Below are 9,227 nucleotides of genomic sequence, written 5' to 3' on the forward strand. Positions count from 1 at the left end.
AAAACACATGGGTGGTTTTGTATTTGCAACTACAAACCCATTACAGTAAACCACAACCAATAGGTGAATTCACCATTGAAATACATTTAACCTATCAGCAAACAAGATCCAACAATAATATCAACACATATTTGCTAAATCACACCCCAAGAATTTGGGGTTTTTAGCCACACATCAAGAAATAAGCAATTACACCTAAAATGATAACAAAATCAAATGGGTGTAAGAAATTAAACCTTGATGTAAGTAAAGGAAGAAGAATGGAGAAGACCCACTTCCAATTTGGGGAAGATGAACTCCTTCTCTCTTCAAGTCTCCCAAAAACCATCTCCAAACTTGAGAGAAAAATACAAGGAAAATAGTATTTTAAGGTAAAAATTATATTAATGTTCTTTTTCTTGTTCATTTTTAAAATAAAACTACAACTAGTATTTATAGTTTCAGAAAATAGTGCTGCGGTGGATCGTTCGGTGAGGTTAGTTGCGATAGTCGATCGACTCGGTGATTCGCCCTTCTTCTGGTCCATCACCTTCTATGCTTTGCCTTAAGCATGTTTGTGTCCTACATCATTGGGCGTTATATACCTGCTTCGCGGAACTGTTTGGCGACACACCGACTTCTCCTTTCATCGCCTTTTTGATCCTCTTCCTTCAGGGCTTCGCGTACTGGAACAAAGGGCGGAGCATGTTCCTTCGGCGACTCGCAAAGCACACCTGGCGAAGCTCAGGCTTCAGTTTCTTCGTTCTTTTCAGCCTTTTTGTTCTTTTTTGTGCGTAATCCATGCTTTCACTCAAACTTCAAATACCTGAAACTTATGAGTTTTCATCAGATATTAAGATAAAATAGCATTTGAGGACACTATTTCTATTAAAATAAAGCCCTAAATGAGTCCAATATGTGGACTAATCAATAACCAACTTTATCAATACGCCTCAAGATCTAATATGGACCTACATAACGGGGACCAAGTTTGTCCTTTCTTTCCAAATCTAATCACACCCTTCATGGGTGAAATTTTCAAATAGACCCAATCATTCACATTAAACTCAAGATCTTTTCTTCTAACATCGGCAGAAGAATTTTGTTGACTTTGAGATATTTTAACTTTTCTCTAATTAGGCAAACTTTCTCCATAGCTTCAAGTAGTAATTCGGAACCTATTAAAACAACTTCACCCATCTTAAAGCAACCTATAGAAGATCTACACCTCCTACGATATAGTGCCTCAAATGGAGCCATATCAATGCTTAAATGGTAGCTATTGTTATACACAAACCTAATCAAAGGCAGGTGATCATCCCAATTTCCCTTCAAGTCAATTACAGAAGCGCTTAACATATCTTCCAATGTTTGGATAGTGTACTATTCTTGCCCATCAGTTTGAGGATGAAAAGTCATACTAAGCTTCACACGAGTACTAAGCTCTTTTTGGAATGATTTCCAAAATTGGAAAGTGAATCAGCTACCAAGATCAGAGATAATGGATAGTGGGAACTCCATGCAACCTAACCATCTCCCTTAGATACAACTTAGAATAGTCTTCCTCCAAATAATAAACCTTGGCGGGGATGAAATGAGCCAAATTTGTCATACGATCTACTATAACCCATATCGAGTCATGTTGTCACCGAGTGCGCGTTAAACCAACAATGAAGTCTATATTCAAATCTTCCCACTTCAAAGTAAGAATACTAATATCTTGGGACAAACCTTTCGGATTTTGATGCTCAACTTTCACTTGTTGACAATTAGTATACTTAGCCACAAATTCCACAATATCCTTCTTCATTCCATTCCACCAATAGACTTACCCGAAGTCACAATACATCTTGGTGGCTCATGGGTGAATGGAATATCTAGAGCTATTAGCTTCTGATAAGATTCATCCCTTATGTCATCGATAATGGGAACACTTAAATGACCTTGGTATGGAAGCACACCATCCCCCACTTGGGAGAAAGCCTCAACATACAACACCATTTCCTTTAATTTGTCCAAATTCGGATCAAGACCTTGCTTAGCCTTCACATCTGACACAAAATATGATTTTGAACCATTATCAACGATAACACCATCTTTGGTGGAGTCAACTAATCGAACACCTAATCGGGCCAGTCTATGAATATCACGAACCAACTCTTTTTTATCTTGCTCAACATGAGCAACACTACCTATTGATAACTGACCGAGAGCATCCGCCACCACATTTGCTTAGGCGGGGTGATAGAGAACACTAATGTCATAATCCTTTAGTCACTCAAGCCACCTTCTTTGGTGAAGATTTCGATCCTTCTACTTAAACACATATTGCAACGTTTTGTGGTTGGTAAAGACATAAACATGAACACCGTATAAGTAATGCCTCAAAATCTTTAAAGCAAAAACAACCGCCCTAGGTTCTAAGTCACGGTTAGGATAGTTCTTTTCGTGAATCTTAAGTTTCGTTGAAGCATAGGCAATGACTTTCCCATTTTACATAAGGACACTCCCTAACCCTATTCTTGAAGCATCCCAATGAATAACAAACCCATCAGTTCCTTTCGGTAAAGTCAACACCGTAGCTGAAGTAAGTTTATCTTTCAATTCCTGAAAACTTTTCTCACAAGCTTTCGACTATAAGAATTTGACTTTCTTCTGGGTCAATGTCGTCAAAGGAGAGGCAATCGTAGAAAACCCTTCCACAAACCTTCTATAGATAGCAACTAAACCTAAGAAGCTTCTAATATATAAAGGGGATAGAGGTCTAGGCCAACTCTTAACCACATCATTCTTGTTAGGATCTACCTCAGTACCCTTTACTGAAACAAAGTGACCAAGAAAAGCCACAGATCGTAACAAAACTCGCACTACTAAACTTTGTAAAGTATTGTTTGTCCTTAAGAACTTGCAACATAATCCTCAAATGATATGTATGCTCATTTTTACTCCTTGAATAGATCAAGATATCAACAATAAACACGATCACGAACATATCAATGTATTGTCTAAAAAACCTATTCATCAAATCCATAAATTCAGCCGGAGGATTAGTCAACCTGAATGACATTACAAAAAATACGTAGTGACCATTTTGAGTCCAAAGAGCCGTCTTTGAAATGTCATATTCCTTTACCTTCAATTAGTGATAACCCAACCAGAGGTCAATCTTAGAGAAGTAACTTGCTCACTATAGTTGATCAAACAAATCATCTATCCTTGGAAAATGATACTTATTCTTAATGATAACCTTGTTTAACTGTCGGTAATCGATATACGTATGAAGTAAACCATATTTCTTTCCAACAAACAAGACTGGCGCACCCCATGGAGAGATACTTGGTTGTATGAAACCCTTATCCAACACATATTTCAATTGCGCCTTTAATTCCTTAAGTTTTGCTAGAGCCATTTGGTAAGGAGGAATAGAGATAGGTTGCATATCAGTGAGTAGGTCGATGCTGAAGTCTTTTTCCCTTTGTGGAGGAACACAGGGTAGATCATCGAGAAATACTTCAAGAAATTTATTAACAATGAGGACTGACTCAAGAGCAAGGGTTTCAAAATTTATCCCTCCCCCTAACTAGATAGTATATGCAACCCTTAGAAATCATCTTTCTAGCTGTAAGACAAGAAACCAACTGACTCTTAGGCATAAAATTTCCCCCTTTCAACTCTAGGATAGGATTATTTGGAAACTGAAACTTAACCACTCAGGTTCTACAATCAATATAAGCATAAAATGAATGCAACCAATCCATAACAAGAATAATATCGAAATCTAACATATAAAGCTCTACAAGACCAACATGAGTGACTCTATGGGAAAAGGAGTCATGATAATATCTATAGACTCTCTTAGCCATAATAGATTAACCAATAGGAGTAGAGATAGAAAAAGGGTCTAACAACACATCTAGAAGAATGTAAAGCCTCATAGCCACATATGACGTCACAAAAGAAAAGGTAGAACGAGGATAAAGTAAGGCATATACATCAAGATGAAAGATTTCAACATACCGGTAACCACATCAAGAGAACCCACTTCTTCGAAACGAGTTTGAAGTACATAGATATGGTTTTTATTTGGAGCACTTGAACCCGAACCCCTCGGCAGAACCTGCCTACCTTGTCTTCTCTTAGCCATAAGTAATGGACAATCCCTTATCGTATGATCACTCTTACGACAAACAAAGCAAACATCCGTACTGGCTAAGCATTTAACCTCGTGCTTCCTTCCATATTTAGCACAAGTATACGATTAAAATTCACCACCATTTCCTCCTTGAGGTTTACCGTTAGACACCCTATCTTTGTTGAATTTAGGAGGATCATTAGAGGAACCTTGATCGAAAAACCATTGTTGGAACTAAGCACGACCATGTCCATCGGACCTTGAATAGGAAAAGTCACCATTACAGGTCATTGCCTTCTTTGCCTCCCTAGATCTTTCCTTAAGTTTCTCTTCTTGTATTTGTTGAATATGCACCATTAGACGAGAAACGTCCATATTATTGATGAGCATGTCGGTACGACATTCTTTCACTACCATCTCAAACACTCCCAAAACAAACTTACTCATCCTTAGGGTTGGAAACCATAGTAGGAGCATACCTACACAATTGTGTGAATTTCAAGGCATACTCTTCCATACTCATGTTCCCTTGATGAAGGTTGTTGAATTCAAGTACCTTTCCCTCCTTCATCTCAAGGGGAAAAAACCTATGAAGGAAAGAGACCTTAAACTTTTCCCAATCAAGAGGACCCACAACAACTACTTTCTCTCCTTTCAATTGGTTTAACCAAACTTTAGCAACACCCTTAAGTTGATAAACGACCAATTCCTCCTTTTCCACCGGTGTCACTCCTATAATAATCAACACCTTATACACTTTATCAATTAACTCTTGAGGATCTTCCTCGACCTTGGAACCATGAAATTCTGGAGGTATCATTCTAGTGAAGTCTATCACACTAGATACCGCTATACCCATATTTGGGTTAACAGAGACCACAACCTCTCTATTCGCTTGAGCCTTCATGGATTTGGCCAATACTTGAAAAACAAGTCTAAACTCTGTATTAGTCAGATGCTAAACCAAAGGGTTGACCAGAACTTGAGGAGCTTCTCATTCACATTCCTCTTAACGTAATGAAAGAAGTGAAGTATCCTAATCATCTTATAACTTCTTATTCAATAATGTGGTGAAATTCAAACTCATGAAGAAGACTCTATCGGACGTGGCTTATTAGATTTCCTAGTACCTTTCTACACCTTGTGGTTTGAATACCAAGTTTTGTACGACCCAAAGTACACCCTATTCTTAACATGGCGTATAGGACCCCGAAAGACCCTATACATTCCACTTAGCATACATCATACAAGATACAAGAGTTCAAAGAGTTCAGAAGACATTTTTGTGTCATGAAGAGTTTGACAAAAGTAGCAGATGTCTAACATAAGTCTCAAAGCTATCTATTACGTCATAAGGAAGTGATTGGAACGTAACCCTTACATTACATACAAAATCTTCTATGAAAAGACATGAAATAAATAAAAGTCTCGATCCTTGAAACATGAAGACTCACCAATCTTCAATGTCTATATGAGATCACTATCCACGATTGTGCGAAAGAGAAGCGTCGTACCCTACATTAGTGAAATAATGTAGGCACAAGTATGCATTACTATATGGAATGTACTAAGTATGATAGAAATGCATAAGAGTATGAAATCATTCTAAAATGGACTTTATATGACATGCAATGACCAAGGTAAATCATAAAATAACCTGTTAGAAATCATAAGTCGAAATCATGTTCAATTCAAGCTTAACATTCTTAACACACATTTGATATACTTCTAGAAGTGATCTTAGTTCATTATTGTGGGAAGTTTTCCATTAACCGACATAAACCATATGAGCTATAACATGAAATCTGGTGTCTATCTCCCACTAAAAAGAGATGTCCTTACTTGCCTATGTAAGAACCAGAAACTTGAGCTAAAATGGATCCACTAGATAATGTCTATCTAAGACAAACCTATGGTCGCACATAGTTATAAGATAGAGGGATTGCTAGTAGAAACCATGATCTCTTCTACAAGAGAGCTTCCATCTCAATATCCTATCGATTTTTAGCATAAATCCAACAGAATAATCATTAGTCATATTCATCTTATTATACATGGAAACGCACAATCAAGTAGCAAATCAAAGCTAGAGTTCGTCCAAATAGCTCCTAAATCTTGATTTAATGTTAAGTTGAGAAAACCTTTCAGTCCTGAGAATCTTTCATCTGATAAAACCCTTTCACATTCATGTTTTGAGTAGTATGTTAGAAATCCTTTCACAACAAGAAAATCAACATCGATGCATCACTCTCTAAGAAACCATAAATCATTTATGTCAATTTCATAAAGAAATTCATAGTTCAAAAGCCTCAACATATAATCATAGTCTAGAAATCATGGGTCATGCATGGGTTCATGAGAATTCAACTTAGAAACATGTAATTACTTCAAATCATGCATAAAAATATATAAAATAATCAATTGGATCATAATTGAAAGGAATCCATGTGATTGAATAAAAACCTAATTTCAATGGGAGATTTCATATTGTAAATTTGGAGAATTTAGGAGCCCTATTGAGGAAAGAAATCCATTGGTGAATACTATCATATCTTGATGTAAAAATCCCACAATCAATGGTGAATTTGTAGACTTGATCTTGAAACCCTAGACTTTTTCTTCAAGATTGAGAGAGAGAAATATTTGGGGAAAAACTTTGATCATCTTTGAGAATTTAGGAGAATTAGTTCAATTGGGTAATTAGGGGGTTTAAAATGTTTATATAGTGCCTAGTGTAGAGGGTAAAATGACATATTATTGGTTTAAAATAATTAGGAAAGATCCAAAAGCCCTTAAAATAAAATTGTCGGACTTCTACCGACGATTGGACATATGGTCCGTAGGTCCTAATACGGGCTGTCATGGTCAATAGTTAGTGGGGTCTTGGGTACTAATTTCTAGACTCTCAATGAAGAGATCCACATACGTTCCGTCGGTCTTCCTAAGTTCCGTACATGCCATCCGTCATTCTCAACTTTGACCCTCAAAATTCAACTAAGTGTGGGACTCACTTACGAGACCTACCTACGCCTTGTACAAGAAATGATGGACTGTCCAGTTGAACCATAAAAATGGTACTTGAAAAGTTGAAATTGACATTTTAAAATCATTTTACCATACCACCTATGATTTCCACCGATGGCTCATTGGAGCATCTCTAGCATGTAGGCAGGTTCTGTAGTTGGGGACACCAACTATGAAAATCTGCAACTTTTCCTTCCTTTCAAATCTGAAGTGTTACAAATGCTGAGCACTATAACTTTGGGTGAGGTCGTGCCATTTGGTTGATATGTCCTTTTTGTTAGGTGATCAATAGTGTGGATTTTACATTTCTTTCTACGTTTTTGGCCTTTCTTCCAAATATTCATCCTTGCCTTGTCTTTTAGCCTTCATAGTTGCAAATAGTTAAAATATATCCAGAATTAGGCATTGAGGACTCTAATTTTTAACAAAATATACTTCAAATTAGTGTAAATATACCACTCATCAAGTGACGGCCTTATTAAGGGAAAATTGTAACACTTCAGATTCAAGAAGGGTAGAAGTTGTAGCTTTTGTAGGATCTGGTGCCAATACTGACGAAGACTACCACTTCCTTGGATAGACACACGGTCCGTAGGCAGGCTCATGGTTGGCCAGTCCAGGTTTTCTAAAAATGTAAAGTTCTAGTACTTTTCCGACGGTTCACTAGGACAGTCAGTTGGTTAATGCACGAGTCGTAGGTAGGCCTCATAGGTGAGTCCCAGACTTTGAGAAATTTCACTGTCAAAAGTTGAGACCTACAAATGAGATGTACGGCCCGTAGGTGGACTTAAGGACCGTAAATTGGCCTGTCGTTAGGAGTCCCAAATTCATGGTTTTTTAAATCATCGACGACCAACCAAAATGGTCTATGGTCCGACCAATGGACCGTGGGTCGGGTCGATAGGAGAGGACAACTATTTTTATAAGGGATTTTGGGTCTTTTCATAATTAATCTAGCCTAATACTATGTCGTTTTACCCCTTATTAGAAGTCCTATCTAAACGTTTTTTATACCCAAAGTCTTGCAAATCAATTTATTCTCTCAAATTATTAAAAGAAGAACAAGTTATCCTCTCAAATATTTTTCTCTCTAGAAGGTTAAAGAAGAATGTCAGGGTTACAAGTTAAGTCTCCAATTCCTCCATTGAATTCAATCTTTTGGCATTGAGGTATGGTAGTCTTAATCTATGGAGCCCTTTCCTTCATAGAGTTCCTAAAGTTCTTAATTTTGAAATTAGAAGTCTCGAATGAAGTTAGGGTTTTCTTCTGTATCATGGGTTCCTTTCAATGTTGAATTATTTTATTATTTTATGATCTATTATGCATTAATGGAGGAAATTACATGATTTTGAGATGATTCCCCATGAACCCGTGAACCCATGCTTAACCCATGTTTTCTGGATTTTGGTGATTGAAAGTTAGTTTTCAACTATGAAAGGTGAATTATGGAAATATGCATGTTCTTATGAAATTGATGAATATTTTTTAAGAATGCTTTGAGAGTGAAGTATCAATATGATTTTATAGTTTTGTGAAAGGATTTCTCATATATAAATAAAAGCATTAATGTGAAAGGTTTTCACATACAAAGGATTCTAAGGTTGAAAGATTTTCTCACCTAAAATCAATCAAAGTTAAGACACAATTCTAATAATGAGGCAAACGCTGATTACCCATGACCTCCAATGATAAGACAAGTGGGGATTACCCATGTATCATGAATGTTAAGATAAGTTAAGACTAGTGACTAATACTTTGGATTTATGCTTAACACCGAATGGAAAAGTGACGACTACTCATGTTCCATAAACTATGTGCAACCTTAGGTTGTCTAGATAGACATTAGCTAGAGGATCCACAAAAACTAGAAGTGCATGGTTATTATCTTAGCAAGTGAGGAGACCTCTTTTTGGTGCGGGATATACACCGGATTCCATGTTAATAGCTCACATGGTCTTACATATTGGTTAAAGATAAATCTCCCACACTAATGAATCAGGGTTAATTTAAGAAGTATCTCATGATTGACATGAGGATGCTAAATTACATTGACCATGTTTTATGACTTCTGTTTTCTAACTCTTTTATCTCA

The sequence above is a fragment of the Solanum tuberosum genome, unplaced genomic scaffold (assembly GCF_000226075.1).
Source record: "Solanum tuberosum cultivar DM 1-3 516 R44 unplaced genomic scaffold, SolTub_3.0 scf00190, whole genome shotgun sequence".
Lineage (NCBI taxonomy): Eukaryota > Viridiplantae > Streptophyta > Magnoliopsida > Solanales > Solanaceae > Solanum > Solanum tuberosum.